General features: G+C 35.3%; 2 non-coding genes across 2 annotated transcripts; one reads left to right on the forward strand and one right to left on the reverse strand.

Moving 5' to 3' along the window:
- Positions 1–3,203: 3,203 nt before the first annotated feature.
- Positions 3,204–3,276, forward strand: trnaa-agc (transfer RNA alanine (anticodon AGC)). The gene has a single exon. It is a non-coding gene; the product is annotated as a tRNA-Ala (tRNA).
- Positions 3,277–15,324: 12,048 nt separating this feature from the next.
- On the reverse strand, positions 15,325–15,397 carry trnaa-agc (transfer RNA alanine (anticodon AGC)). Its single transcript has one exon. It is a non-coding gene; the product is annotated as a tRNA-Ala (tRNA).
- Between the last annotated feature and the right edge of the window lie 241 nt (positions 15,398–15,638).

Below are 15,638 nucleotides of genomic sequence, written 5' to 3' on the forward strand. Positions count from 1 at the left end.
TCCTTTGGATGCATATGCTGCAGCAGAACTGTATTCACTACTAAGAAATGAGATACTTGAAAATCTTTAATTTGCTGTAATGTATTATCAAACCTTGCCTTGGTGGATCTGCCTAAGAGGTGGGAGAAGTATTCACAACCTCTACTTTTGTAAAGTTTGTATAACCCCACTGTGAAAATTCTTGTTCTTTGAAAATGTCACTTACATAAAAGTCTGTATCATCCGAAAAAGTACTTTAAGTATAAAATGAAAAAGTGTTCATAGTGCATAGTGCAGTCATAGTGCACCCCTGTGAGTGATACAGTCTCTGATCTGTAGATATTTCCATAAATGTCCTTTTCCTTGGAGATTGTATTTTCTTTTTATATCAGAGAATGACATAAACACCCCTTCCTCATATACTGCTGACAGTTTTTAATTTCTCCTCAAATCCAGCAGATGGAAGCAGAGTATCAGAAACGTTTCATAATCGGAAATGTTTATATTTCTTCCTTCTTATCGATGACATTATTTAATCCAAGTTAGAGAAAAACTTGTGTATTGTGTGACAATTTATTTTGTGATTTGTTTTTATGACTTGACCTGGATTAAATTGGCTTTTAGAGTCAAAAATACAGCGGAATCTCTCTTTAGGCTTCAGTGAAAAGGTAACTTCAGCGTCGTGTGTCAACACCTGTTCAGCATCTACAGGTACAAAGACGTTTGTTTTTCAGTAGGAACTAGGGTTGCCAACTCCCTGAAAAATAAATACAGGACACCTCATCAACCCGATTGCCTTCAACCTTCCACAATTTAAGTATCGTCCTGGCAGCCGTTGTAGTCCCTGCCATGATTACAGAGAATTCTCCGCTTGTTATGTTGTGTATTTGGCTTCTGTCCCCTAGTAGGCATAATCTGGGAGATAATGGTGTCACTTACCAACCAGTTGCTCAGATTGTTCACGACCGTTTTCCAGAAAGGCAGAATGACAGGACAATCCCACAGTGGCATCAATTCAGTCAAAGCTAAGGTATGGCAAGGTTACGAGTCACAGAACTTTAACTAGAGTATCAATCAACACGTCCAGCAAATACTCATCACAGAAGTTTATGTAGCTTATCTGTGTGGTCAAGAAAATTGGAACTTTTTCAAATGCAGTCTCGCTCACAATGCAAAAACTAAAATTTTACCAGGAATATTTGTCTTATTTCTAGTTAAAATGTCTCATTTTTAGTCATTTTTAGTCTCATTACACTTAAAACAAGAGTCATCGCCAGAAAAATAACTTATTTGACCATTTTCGCCTGTTTCAAGTAAATTTTCAATTGAAATAAGTAGAAAAATCTGCCAGTGTGTCAAGATTTATCTTCTTATTACAAGCAAAAAAAATGTTCTACTTATTTTAAGTGAAAATCTACTTGAAACAGGTGAAAATTGTTGTTTTTTGAGTTTTTGGGTCTTGTCTTAAATTTAATGAGATTTTTTTGACTAAAAATTAGACATTTTAACTAGAAATAAGACGAATATTCTTGTTACGATTTTGAGTTTTTGCAGTGTAATAACTTGTGAAATCGATCATGTTGTTCTGATTTGCATTTGTAGTTATTTTATAAGTATTAAATAATAGAATAATCAATACAAATAGACAGAGTAATTCCATAAATGTATTTAAAAAACAAATATTTACATTTTCCCTTGAAGCCAAGGTGTGGCGGCTGCCATACCTTGCCATACCCAATTGACGCCCCTGCAGATGCAGTGTAGTAGAGTGCCTATGTGAGTTTGACATTTCCAACACAAGTTATTATTTATTATACCTGCTTTGTTGAGTCTATGTGGAGTCCAGTAACACCTGTGTGTTATTTTATATTGTGTAAATTTCCCTTTAGCTTCCCTAATGTATTTCCCATTGTTAGATATGATTCTCAGCCGCTCGTCTTTATCCATCCAACATCCCAGGTCTCTCTCCCATGTTATTTTCAGGCTCCAACAGTCATCACTGAGCAACAGGTTGGTTGTTCTATAGAATATACCGGCTCTGTGACACTCTGCAGGTAATGTGAAATTGTCCATGATGTGATTTCCATCCTTACAGAATCCTGGATGTGATACAGTCTCTGATCTGTAGATATTTCCAGAAATGTCCTTTTCCTTGGAGATTGTATTTTCTTTTTATATCAGAGAATGACATAAACACCCCTTCCTCATATACTGCTGACAGTTTTTAATTTCTCCTCAAATCCAGCAGATGGCAGCAGAGTATCAGAAACGTTTCATAATTGGAAACGTTTATATTTCTTCCATATTATCGATGACATTATTTAATCCAAGTTAGAGAAAAACTTGTGTATTGTGTGACAATTTTTTTTTGTGTTTTGTTTTTATGACTTGACCTGGATTAAATGAAAAGGTAACTTCAGCGACAAAGACGTTTGTTTTTCAGTAGGAACTAGGGTTGCCAAATCCCTGAAAAATAAAACACCTCATCAACCCGATTGCCTTCAACCTTCCTGGCGTGGTGAATTATTTTAGCCCCTTTTTTGTGAGTGAAACGATTTTTTAACTATTTGACTCGAACCTGAATTGGATTAGATGCATATTTTTGAATGCCATGGGAAAATTATTATCCAGCAGTTCACTTTAATAATTAACGAAAATAATGAACTGAATAAAATAAGTATCTTTCTTAAACATAAACCTATCCTGCTTAACGTAAAATTGTATAAATTAATGTAAAACAATAGAAAGAAAGCAGAAAATCCATTCTGTAATAGTGCACATTTCTAGTGCAATAACAATAGTGCAAACAGAAAGTCTGTAGAAAACTTGTAAACATATTTGTGCCTCAAAGGCCTTAACTGTAGGCTACAGTTAGTAAAACAGAAAAAAATAACTTATGAACTCAACAGCTGCTCAATGCCATTCTATGACTATTTTTTTGACTCTCACAGAAATACGCGACAAAGTGCATCCCTTTTCAGCTCAATACGGGACTCGTACTTTAGTTTATAAATACGGGACGTTTCAATTTTTCAAGGAACGGTTGGCCACAAGTATGCCACTATGAAACTTATGAATATAATACATTTGTAAATTAAACTTGGCTTTAAACTTTTAAATTAACGTCTGTATTTGAGTAAAAATAGTAATAAAACGAATATTGTGAATATTCTCGGCGGAAAAGTACGCAATATCGTGACGTCACAGGTCCTGACGTCCCCATCGGGGGATTAGCTCAGATGGTAGAGCGCTCGCTTAGCATGCGAGAGGTAGCGGGATCGATGCCCGCATCCTCCAAATATTCTTTATGAATTTTACAAGAAATATTATTTAAAAATGTTCTTCTTACTTATTTTTACATAACAAAGTTTCACTTTTCATTATCTCTTATGAAGACAATAAACTAAACCGCCAGGGTTGCAGGGTTACAAAGTACAAATAGTAACATCGTTGTTTATACTGCAGTCTTCAGAAGAAGAGGAAGCACTTAAAAAAACACTTATAACACAAATAAGACTTTACACAATATACTTTTGAGATGTATTTTGTATTTGAGGCAAGGCAAGGCAAGTTTATTTATATAGCACAATTCAACACAAGGTAATTCAAAGTGCTTTACATCAACATTAAAAGCGGCCAGACATAATTAGACAGTAAATAACAAATAAAATAAAAATAAAATAAGATAAGATAAGATAAGATAAACCTTTAATAGTTCCACAGAGGGGACATTTGCAGTTTACAGCAGCAAAGGGGATAGTGCAAAAACAAGAGGCATCAATAGAAAAAGTAATAACACAGTAATAATAATAACACACTATAAACAGTTAACTGGTATACAATAATAATAATAATAATAAGAAAGATAAATAATAAGAAATACTAGTATATAAAAAGATAACTGACGGATATTTACAGATGGATATTTACATAATTGCACGTTGCAGTGAGTGAAAGATGTTGCACAAAATGATAAGAAAAGAGGTAAAATAATAAAAAGCACACGTTGTTAAAAACAAGGGCAGTATTTGAGATGTATTTTCAAAGTGGAAAGTTATAACATGAAAAGTTTGTGATGCTCTGCTGCCATCTGCTGGACTTGAGAAGTTAAAAACTGTCAGCAGTGATCTTCTGCGTCGTATCTTGTGACATGGTGAATGGAGAGAAATCTGAGAAAAGTAAGCCAGAGAGGGAGGAACGTGATTGGTCAAAAGTAAGCCCAAAGAGGAACGTGATGGGCTAATGTGGGCTTACTTTGGGCTTACTTTGGCGAAGTTGACGGGAGCCAGTAGGTGCAAAGCGGGAGGTCGCGGGATCGAAACCCGCATCCTTGTTGAGCCGTATTTTGTAATAACAGTGCATTTTGTGATAAACGTCCAAAATGTAATAACTTTTTTATTTCATTTTGTAATAAACTGCCGCATTTTGTAATAAACTACCCCAAAACATTTTGTAATACAATTTGCTGCATTATGTAATAAGTTATTACATTCTGAGATTATTACAAAATGTATTTGCAACTTTTTTATTCTCTAGAAAATGTAATAACATGGTGTATTATGTAATAACAATTATAAAGCGTAGTTTATTTGTTTTTTTATTGTGTTTTATTTTACTTTAAAGTATATGTAAAAGCTAGGCATACCAAAACCACATCAAGAATAGTTATATAAACATCCAACAAACCTTATTATGCTTCTTATAATACAGAACAAAACTCTGGGTATCAACATTTTATCCATTCGTAAACATGTTATTACATTTCCTAGAAAATGAAAAAGTCGCAAGTGCATTTTGTAATAATCTTCTCAAACTGTAATAACTTATTACATAATGCAGCAAAATGTATTACAAAATGCATTGGGGCAGTTTATTACAAAATGCGGCATTATTACAAAATGAAATTAAAAAGTTATTACATTTTGGACGTTTATTACAAAATGCGGCTCAACATCCCTCCAAATGTTTTTTATGAATCTCACAAGTAAAATTGTGTAGAGCTATTCTTCTTCCTTCTTTTTATATCAGAAGTTTGACTTTTCATTACATGTTATGAAGACAGTGAAACTCAAATGTAACACTAATATCAGTGGTGGCTGGTGTAGTTTTCTCTAGGGGGGGCTATACCAAACTCCAAAATGGACATATACCAAAAAGCGGGCAAATAATTACTTAAGTGTCACATCTTTATTTGAATAAATGAAATGAAAAATAGCAACATTATAAAGACATGCAGTGTTTTATTTTTTGAACATACATTTTGTCCTGTTTTTGACAAGTTTCTTCTCCATAGAGGGGAAGGCCAAACCATAAAGATGATGCTGTGTTATTGTGAGGAACCTCTTCAGATTCACTTCAGATTCAGATGTAGTCATAGGAGGTAGGATGATGATCTTAAGCAGAGACAAAGTATCTGAGAAGGTATCCTGAAGATTATTCCCCATGAAGAGCTGGTACAGAGCCACAGAACTCATCATTGCTGTACAGTAGATGAGGCCCAGTTAAGTTTTAAACTTGTTCAGCAGAGGAAAAACTTTAATGGTGGTGTTCAGTGCTGCTTCAGGGTTGTTGTACTGCTGGAATCTGTCTGCTTGTACCAGTGTATCACTGATCAGACGCTTGGTGAAGGAGAACCAGTCTTGTGCACAGCCTAAGGCCCCGTTTACACGGGGCAAAAACGGAGGCGTTTTCATGCGTTTTGGCCGTTCGTTTACACGAAAACGGAGGTCAAAGCCCCCAAAAACGATCATTTCTGAAAACTCCGGTCAAAGTGGAGATTTTCAAAAACTCCGTTTTCACGTTTGCGTCTAAACAGAGGAAACGGAGGAAAACAGAGATTTACGTCACATTATGCGACAGAAACGTCACCAGCAGCGTCATGAGTGCGACCTGTGTTTACAATTTGTTTGGCCACCGCGACTGATGGAAGCTGTTAAAGCAGTGCTGGTTTTTACGCTTTTGCAAACACTTTTTGCCTGTTTGCGTTTGCATTCACAACTGCAGTATTATGTCAACGAGCAGAGGAGAAGGACTACTCGGAGGTCTGCAATTGTATCAACGATATTACATCAACTTCATTCCGCTGGCAGGCAGAGGGTTGCCTGCCAGCGGCGTCAGCGTCGTTTTTGGATCCCACCAGGGCGGACCGCTCGCTGGTGGGAAAACTTTGAAAACGAAGTTGTTGTCCCGGAGGAATGGCGTGAGAACTTCAGGATGTCACGCTCATCGCTACTGTCCCTTTCGGAGTTACTGCGCCCCCACATAGAAGGGCAGACAACTGTCATGCGGTCCCCGGTCAGTGTAATGAAAAAAGTAGCCTGCACCCTCTACTATTTAGCTGACCAGGGTAGACTGCGCAAGACGGCAAACGCATTTGGTCTATCTAGATCTGTCGTTTCAATAATTGTCAGACAGGTGTGTAAAGCAATAACTGTGCACTTGGGTCCTAAATACATGAAACTGCCCACAACAGAATCTGCTGTCCAGCAACTTGTGCAGGGATTTGAACAGGCTCACGGTCTCCCTCAGTGCCTGAGTGCTGTGGATGGGACTCATGTGGAGATCAAGCAACCATCAGCTAATTCCACTGACTACCTGAACAGAAAAGGGAGGTTTACTTTGAATATCCAAGCCACCTCGGATTACAAATATTCTTTTATGGACGTGGTAGTGAAATGGCCAGGGAGTGTGCATGACGCCCGTGTTTTTGCCAACTCCTCACTGAACACCTGCCTGAAAAATGGAAAAATCCCACCCTGTCCAAGATACCTTGTTGATGACGAAGAGGCCATACCAGTTTATCTACTCGGCGATCCTGCATACCCACTGCTCCCATATCTCATGAAAGAATATGCAAATGGGGGACACACTGCCCAGGAGCAGTACTTTGGACTAAATTTGTGCCGAGCACGAATGGTGATTGAGTGTGCATTTGGGAGACTAAAAGCCCGGTTCGGAGTCCTGAGAAGGGCGATGGACATTAATCTGAATGACCTTCCCTTTGTTATTTATGCTTGCTTCGTGCTGCATAATTATTGTGAAGCTTCAAAGGACAGGATAGACGACAACAGTGTTACTGAGGCAGTTCAGTACGACAGGGACAACCAACCGGATTCAGAACTAGCTGTCAGAGACAGCTTGACAGCAGAAGGGAAGAGGGTCAGGAGAATCCTCACGCAATTCCTGGATCCATAAAAGACACTTTTCTCCACTGTGTTTGAGAGAGAGAACCAGTGTTGTTGCTTAAAATTATTTCTAATAAGAAATTAATGTTAGGGCAATTGTGTTAACAAAAATGTTCAAAATGTCTGTGTGCACCTTTAGTAATTAAAACGTTTTAAGTTTACATTTTTTGGCTTTTTTTTACATTTAAAGTTGTTTACAATAAGTCACTTGAATAGAGACTGCCAAGTCTAGATGTTTTGTTTAGTTGAATGCCATTGTTCACATAGAGATATTCCAAATTGTTATGTGGGAAAGCTTTGTTGATCTGACTTGGTTTTACTCTTATGGCGATTAATCACACAGACACACACCTGAATTAGTTTTCAGACTTTTTATTTCTGAACAGATCTGACACTGTAAAGAGTCACAAAAAAAATTGTCAGACAAACATAGTGCAAATAAGCTGCCTCTATAATACACATTTGGATGATTAAATAAAAGCATCATCCAATTAAACTTTTCAAGAGGTTTCAAGAATAACGCAGTTGTACTGCTGTTCAACAAAAATGGTGCAAAAATACTGTTCAAGTAAACAAAGACTTCAAGAGGCTTGAACTGACCTCAGTGTTACAAAATCTTGGAGCTGCCAAAGTAAACATTTCAGACATAAAACCCCTAAAACTAGGGCACCAATTTGTACTGTAAACATTTTAAGTATTGCAGCTTGCCATTTCACATCTCAAATTAACAGTGCAGGAACGGCCATGACTCACAAAAGGAGGTCATCAATCTTCCTCAAAAAGAGACCGGGTATATGAAAACTGCTGCATTCCTTCACCAGGTGTCTGTTGGGTTGGGTTGATGGTGCTAAGTGGTACAGCATTCCGTGTTCTATTGCCGGCCGATGAGTTATGTGGGAATGTGTGAAGTGCTGAATTTGAATTTGGGGGATATGGGCGTAGTGGTGTGTATGGACAGATGTCCATAAGGACCTCTTCCTTCGAATGGCATGCTGTAATGTGGCACTGGTGGGGGTGTATTCACAACCCGCTGCAGGAGAGCAAAGCCATCACCAATTGAAGCAGTAAGCCTATCAAGAATATCTGTTAATCTGTTGAAGTTATCAGACGCCTGTTTTTCAGAGGTTTCCAGAATCTCGACCAGTCTCCTCTTGATGCTTTGGTCCTCTTCAACAGCATTCTGTGACTGGACCTCAGCTGGCAGTCTTCTCTTCAGCCTTTCATGTCGGTGTCCCTTCAGTTTTGCCTTTACAAAGTAGACCAAAAACAAAATATATTAAAACATGGTAATTTGCAGAAGTAAACCCATCCTATACAATCTAATTTGATAACATAATACAATAATTGATGGTCTACATTTCCCTCAGCATAATCAAACTATGAACAAGTCCTTAAGACTAAACATCTCAACAAAGTATTGGAATATACAGGACTGTCTCAGAAAATTAAAATATTGTCATGTTCTGTAATGCAATTACAAAAACAAAAATGTCATACATTCTGGATTCATTACAAATCAACTGAAATATTGCAAGCCTTTTATTATTTTAATATTGCTGATTAGCTTACAGTTTAAGAAAACTCAAATATCCTATCTCAAAAAATAACACCTAACATTTTAAGTGATGTGTGTTATCAGGTGTAATGGCATTTTTAGGTTAGAAATAAGAACATTTCTTGGTAAGATCCTTAGTTTTTTGAGTGAAGGCAGTGAATTTGCTCATCTGGTGTAAGTTCAGGGTTTTTAAATGCACAGCCATGAACCTACTGTATTATATAATTTAGTCTTAGTAATGTCAATTAACATCTAACATCTTATGTATATTTATAATTGCTCTTTAACTAAACAAAAATGTTTTATCCGATTACTCGATTAATCAATGGAATTTTCAGTAGAATACTCGATTACTAAAATATTCGATAGCTGCAGCCCTAATTCCACCTCTCTGAAGCCGGAGTAACCGGAGGGAACCCACGCAAACACATAGCAACATAGCACCTCTATAAATGTAGACTACTATATTATACATGGCCAATTTAAAGTGTGTTCCCCACTTTTCTGCTCAATACATCACAACGATTAAAAACATTGTAAAAGACCAACACCACATATTTAGCTTCTATCTCACCACTGTAGCTACCCTCTGAAGGTCACCTGGGCCCAGTGTGGATGTGTCTTTGCCAGCTGAGATACACTGGCACTGTTCTCCAGAGAAAGTAGGGTGTGAACCTCTGAACAGAACAAGAAAAGAACAGTTAGCCTTTACTTTCCTTGTATATACCCTTGTCAATCATGTAAACAATGACTTATTGGATGTCTTCAAATGGTTTCAACTGAACAAGCTTACTCTTAATATTAAAAAATGCAACTTCATGATTTTTAGTAACAAAAACAAAACATTTCCCAAAGAAAAACTTAGAATTATAATCAATGGCTCTGAAATTTGCCAGGTTACTCATACTAAATTATTGGGTGTCATTATCGATGATCATTTAAATTTAAACAACATATTGATACTGTATGCATGAAATCTATGAAGATGCTTGGTATTTTGAGAAAAGTTTGTCCTTTTGTTCTTCCTTCCTCTCATTTAACTCTATTATAGCTTAATCTTCCCTCATCTTAATTACTGCAACATTGTTTGGGCTTCGACACATTCAACTATTAATAAATTACTGATAATTCAAAAAAGGTTTCTCAGAATGATATCACATGCAAACAGATATGAGCCATCTGCTCCCCTTTTCATTAATTATTCATTATTATCCGTCAATAAAAATCAACATTTTTCAAACATGTTTATTTATGTTCAAATTTAAAAATGATATACAAGATCTTCCTTCTTCTTTTCATAATTTATTTTGTGTTAATTCCGATATTCATTCTTAAGCCACAAGGCACAAAGATGATTTTAATTTACCGTTTCGTAGAACATGTAAACATCAATCTTTCACCACTTGTGGAATTCACTCAATAAATCTCTTAAATCATCACCATCCTTGCCAATATTCAAAAAACATTTAAAGAACTTTCTTATTTCTTCATCTTTGTAGTGTTTATTATTTTAATCTGAGTTACATTTTCTTTTGTGTTTTTTGTTTTTTACTCCCCCTTGTTTAGCTTTTGTTTTGTTTTTTATTAATATATGGAAAGGATTCTATATAAACCACCAGGCTTCTTCCTTTCCTTGCATGTTATTTCAATGTTTTTACATTTATTGTTCAATTTGTCTTATATTGCTAAATAAATAAATTAAACTAAACCAAAACTACAAAAACTCTTAAGTTCAGAGTTTAAGATCAGAAATATTACACACATATTAATTAACCTGATATTTTGTATGTTATTGCTGCATGTTTCCTGGACAAAGACTGAGTCGATGGTCTTACTCATCTAAAAAAATAGAATCAGATATTTCCAAGTATTTTATTTTATTTAAATTTTTTTCCTGTGGTGAATGGCCCTAGCGCCCTCCATTGGGCAGCCGCCACTGGTTAATATTATACACAAAGTCAGAAACAAGAAAATATTGTTGTAACACAAACCAACTTATCTAAAATCCCTCTTTCTTCTTATTAAAAAATGTTAAATATCGCAATTATAATTTATTTTCAAAAATGTTAGTAAATATAATATCTGAGACTTCAGATCTTTTAACCTTGATATATTCTTAAGGTGATAGTCGGCTGACTTTGTTATTGTCTTAATGCTTTTTTTTTCAAATTTACGTACATCAACGACATATGTAAAGTAACAAAATTACTCAAATCCATCTTATTTCTTTCTTATGACCATTTGGGAATGGTCACATCTGAATTCAGTGAAATAAAACTTTGGTTCGACAAAAATAAATTATCATTAAATATAAGCAAGACAAAATTCATGATTTTTGGTAATAGGAATATGGATAACAGGGCTTCAATACAGATAGATGGGACGGACGTAGAAAGGGTACAGGAAATCAAATTTTTAGGGGTGACAATAAATTACTAAATCTGCTGGAAATCTCACACAAAATACATCTGTACTAAAAAAGCTAGAAGCATCTCAATAATGGCAAAAGCTAGACACTTCCCACATAGCAAATCCCTCCACACTCTGTACTGTTCAATGGTTTTACCTTATTTAAATTACAGCATAGAGGTCTGGGGCAATACATATAAAAGTACGTTGGAACCAGTATTCATTCTCCAAAAAAGAGCTATCAGAATTATGCACAATACCGGTTATCTAGAACACACATATCCATTATTCATTAAATCCAAAATAATAAAATTGTTAGATATTGCAGAGTTAAGGACTGCACAAATAATATACAAAGCCAGAAATAACTCTTTACCCGGACAAATACAGCAAATGTTTCAGGAAAGACAGGGGAGATACGAATTAAGGGAACCAATTACGGTAATTTTAAATCACAGTCATGTAGAACTACAAGCAAAAGATTTTGCATTTCAAACAGTGGAGTGATGCTATGGAACACTCTGAGTAAAGAGCTGAAACTATGTCCAACCATCTATAGATTCAAAAGCAAATACAAAGAAATGATTTTTGCCAAATACAGAAGAGGAGACATGAGGTAGTGATTATGTGGGGATTCAGCATAATGTATATAAAATGGTATATTGAATAATTATTATATTGTTCATGATAAGATGTGTGTGTATATATATATATATATATATATATATATATATATATATATATATATATATATATGTACATATATATATATATACATATATATATATATATATATATATATATATATATATATATATATATATATATATATATATATGTTGTGTATATTATGTATAATTGCTCTGGTAATAACAGGTATACATTCTTTTTCTTTTTTTTGATAAAGTAAAGCTTGCTGTTTTATTTGTTCTTATTTTTATTTTCAAGCAAAAATTGAAATACAAATAAGGGGTAGGACCCAATAAGTTTTTTTCCTTCTTCTTAATCCTTTTCGGGCATGCATGTTTATTTCCCTTTGATTTTGTTTAAGGACTGTTTATTTGTATTCTTTTTTGTTTTGTGAAATAGTTTTTTTGTTTTCTGTTTTTGTATGCTCAAAATAAAGATTTCAATTCAAAAATTCAATTCCAAATCAAATTTCAATTCAATTCAATTAAAATCCAATTCAGGTCTGAGTCCATCACTACACCCAGATTTCTGGCCTGGTTGGTGGTTTTTAGGTGTATAGATTGAAGGTAGTTTATTTATTTATTTTTTTGTTATAATCCGTGACAGTTGGAGCATGTAGATGTTGAACAGAAGAGGTCCCAGGATGGAATCTTGGGGAACTCCACATTTGATTCTTGTCTGCTCAGATGTAATTGTTCATTTGTGTCTTGTCAAGATTGTCTTTTTTCAGCAGAGGTTTAATTACAGCTGTTTTTAGTTGCTCTGGAAACACACTTGACATTAGTGGGAGCAATAGTGTCCATAACATTTAACATTTTAACATCGAAACTACTAACAAGCTCATTGAGTGAACTCCCGGACAGGGCGGGTGTTAGAGAGAAGACCTGGTTAAAGATCTCACTACTGTTTTCAGTTATACACCGTTTTGAGATCATTGCCTTTGAAACATTTGTGTGCACTGAACTCGTACTCTCAAAGAAGAGATGAGAACAGCTGCACTATTTTGGTCTAACCAAGTTTCAGTTGAAAACATCAAATCCAGGCTGTGCTCAGTGATAAAATCATTAATTAAAAATGTTTTTCCAGCTGAAGACCTAACATTTAATAAAGCCATCTGGAGTGTTTAATAAATACAATATAGCTACCTATACTAATGTGCTAACCATGAATTGTGATATAGTGCACACCACACAATATGTTCACATCGGTCTTTATTGAAAACTGCACAATGTTTTGTTTTTTTTGCCAAAATTAATATGCATATTTACTAGTTGACTGCAAGTATATTACTTTATATTGGTATATTTACATACGTATGTAGGACCAGTCAAGATACTTTTAGGTATACAGGACTGTCTCAGAAAATTAGAATATTGTGATTTTCTGTAATGCAATTACAAAAACAAAAATGTCATACATTCTGTATTCATTATAAATCAACTGAAATATTGCAAGCCTTTTATTATTTTAATATTGCTGATCATGGATTACAGCTTAAAAAAACTCAAATATCCTATCTCAAAAAATTAGAATATTCTGTGAATCTTAATCTTAAACTGTAAACCATAATCAGCAATATTAAAATAATAAAAGCCTTGCAATATTTCAGTTGATTTGTAATGATTCCAGACATTTTTGTTTTTTTAATTGCATTACAGAAAATAAAGAACTTTATCACAATATTCAAATTTTCTGAAACAGTCCTGTAGTAATTGATATATATGAATGTGTTTTTGGTGTTCGGGTTCAGGTGTTTGCTTCCTCTGATCTCCTGATTGCTCACACCTGTGTCTCGTCAGCCTCTGAGTCTACATATGCTGCTCCGGCTCTGGGTCTGGTTCTCACTTCTCTGCTGTTCATTGTTCAGTCTGTTGTGTTTCTCTGTGGTTGTGCTTTTGTTCCTATGTGCTGCTTAAAACTTTTCATGCAATTTTCTTCATCTATCTACAAAGAACTACTTTAGTTATTCTGGGCTTTATTTTAATTTCCAATGGGCAGTGTCAACAGAGTCAAAATAAACTGTTGGATTGACATGAAACCATCATCAAAATAGATAACTGTCTCTCTTCCAATCTCAAAATGGGAGGCTGACTTATCTCTTAACACTAATTGAATTTCTTGGTCACATGTTTAAATACTTTCACTATGACCAATAATCCAAACTAAAAAAATTCTACAATAAAGTTCTTTATAGAACAATTTATTATTTTAGGAATTCTGGTGAATGTTTTTCACCCTTTTGAGTGGTGATTATTGTAATCTTTTGTATGTCTATGTGTGGACCCCAGGAAGAATAGTCTTCCCATGGTGAAGACTAATGGGGATCCTTATTAAATAAACAAACATTATACAGGACAAAAGATAATCCAGATGGGTTTTGCACCCTCTAATATCTGCTCACAGTGCACAGAGAACACCCCTGATAATTATATGCATGCTTTATGGTTTTGTGCACCTGTGCAGAAATTCTGGATGGAGATATGTGAAGAATTATCCACATGGCTCAATTACAGAATTCCTGTGTGCCCCGCACTATGCGTGGTTGGGGAAGCCACTTGCCTTAAAAGAAAATGTAAATGTTTCACTTGAAGAAAATGTGTATATGCACAGAAAATATTTAAAATAAATTAATGTGCTATAATTCTCATTTGTTTTCAGTTAGGCTCTATTATAGGAATTACAAACATAGGAATTTCAGTGTCAACAAAGGGAGAACTATCAGATTCTGAGCACATAATTTTAGTTTGTAAGTGGTTGACAGGTAGATATTTTAGTTTCTTGTAAACTTGTCTTAAAATGTAATACTGGATGTCGGTTGGGCAGGGGATGGAAAATGTACTTTTTTTTTTTTAATCCAAAACTTGACAGGTATGCTCCTTATACTGTAAATGCTGCTCCACTTTTCAGACATACATGTAATAAAGTTAAACTTTGATATAAAAGAAGAAGAATAGCTCTACACAATCTTACTTGTGAGATTCATAAACATTTGGAGGATGCGGGTTTCGATCCCGCGACCTCTCGTTCCTCCTCCTCTGGCTTACTTTTCGGAGCTGGCTCCCGTCAACTTCGCCAAAGTAAACCCAAAGTAAGCCCACATTAGCCAATCGCGTTCCCCTTTGGGCTTACTTTTGACCAATCACGTTCCTCCCTCTCTGGCTTACTTTTCGGAGCTCCATTCTCAGACTTCTCTCCATCCACCATGTCACAAGATACGACGCAGAAGATCACTGCTGAACTTTTTAACTTCTCAAGTCCAGCAGATGTCAAAAGTATAGTGTAAAGTCTTATTTGTGTTATAAGTGGGGTTTTTTTTTTTTTAATGCCTCCTCTACTTCTGAAGACTGCAGTATAAACAACGATGCTGCAGTTACTATTTGTAGTTTGTAACCCTGCAACCCCGGCAGTTTAGTTTGTCTTCATAAGACATAATGAGAAGTGAAACTTGTTATATAAAAATAAGGAAGAAGAATATTTGTAAATCTTGTAAAATTCATAAAGAATATTTGGAGGATGCGGGCATCGATCCCGCTACCTCTCGCATGCTAAGCGAGCGCTCTACCATCTGAGCTAATCCCCCGTCGAAAACAATGGGGTGAAAAACGGGGTTTTCAACTGTCTACATGTGACTACACTCTATTTTGTGTGTTTTTTAGCCATGACAAGTCGTTTCATTACTAAAGGCAAACGTTTTTATACCTGGTAAATGCCGAACAAGTGTTGCCATACGACGCTCAAATTCGCTTTGACCGAAGCCTGAATAGATATTTCGCTGTATTTTTGACTCTAGAAGCCAATTTAATCCAGGTCAAGTGAGGAAA

The sequence above is a fragment of the Cololabis saira genome, chromosome 16 (genome assembly GCF_033807715.1).
Source record: "Cololabis saira isolate AMF1-May2022 chromosome 16, fColSai1.1, whole genome shotgun sequence".
NCBI lineage: Eukaryota > Metazoa > Chordata > Actinopteri > Beloniformes > Belonidae > Cololabis > Cololabis saira.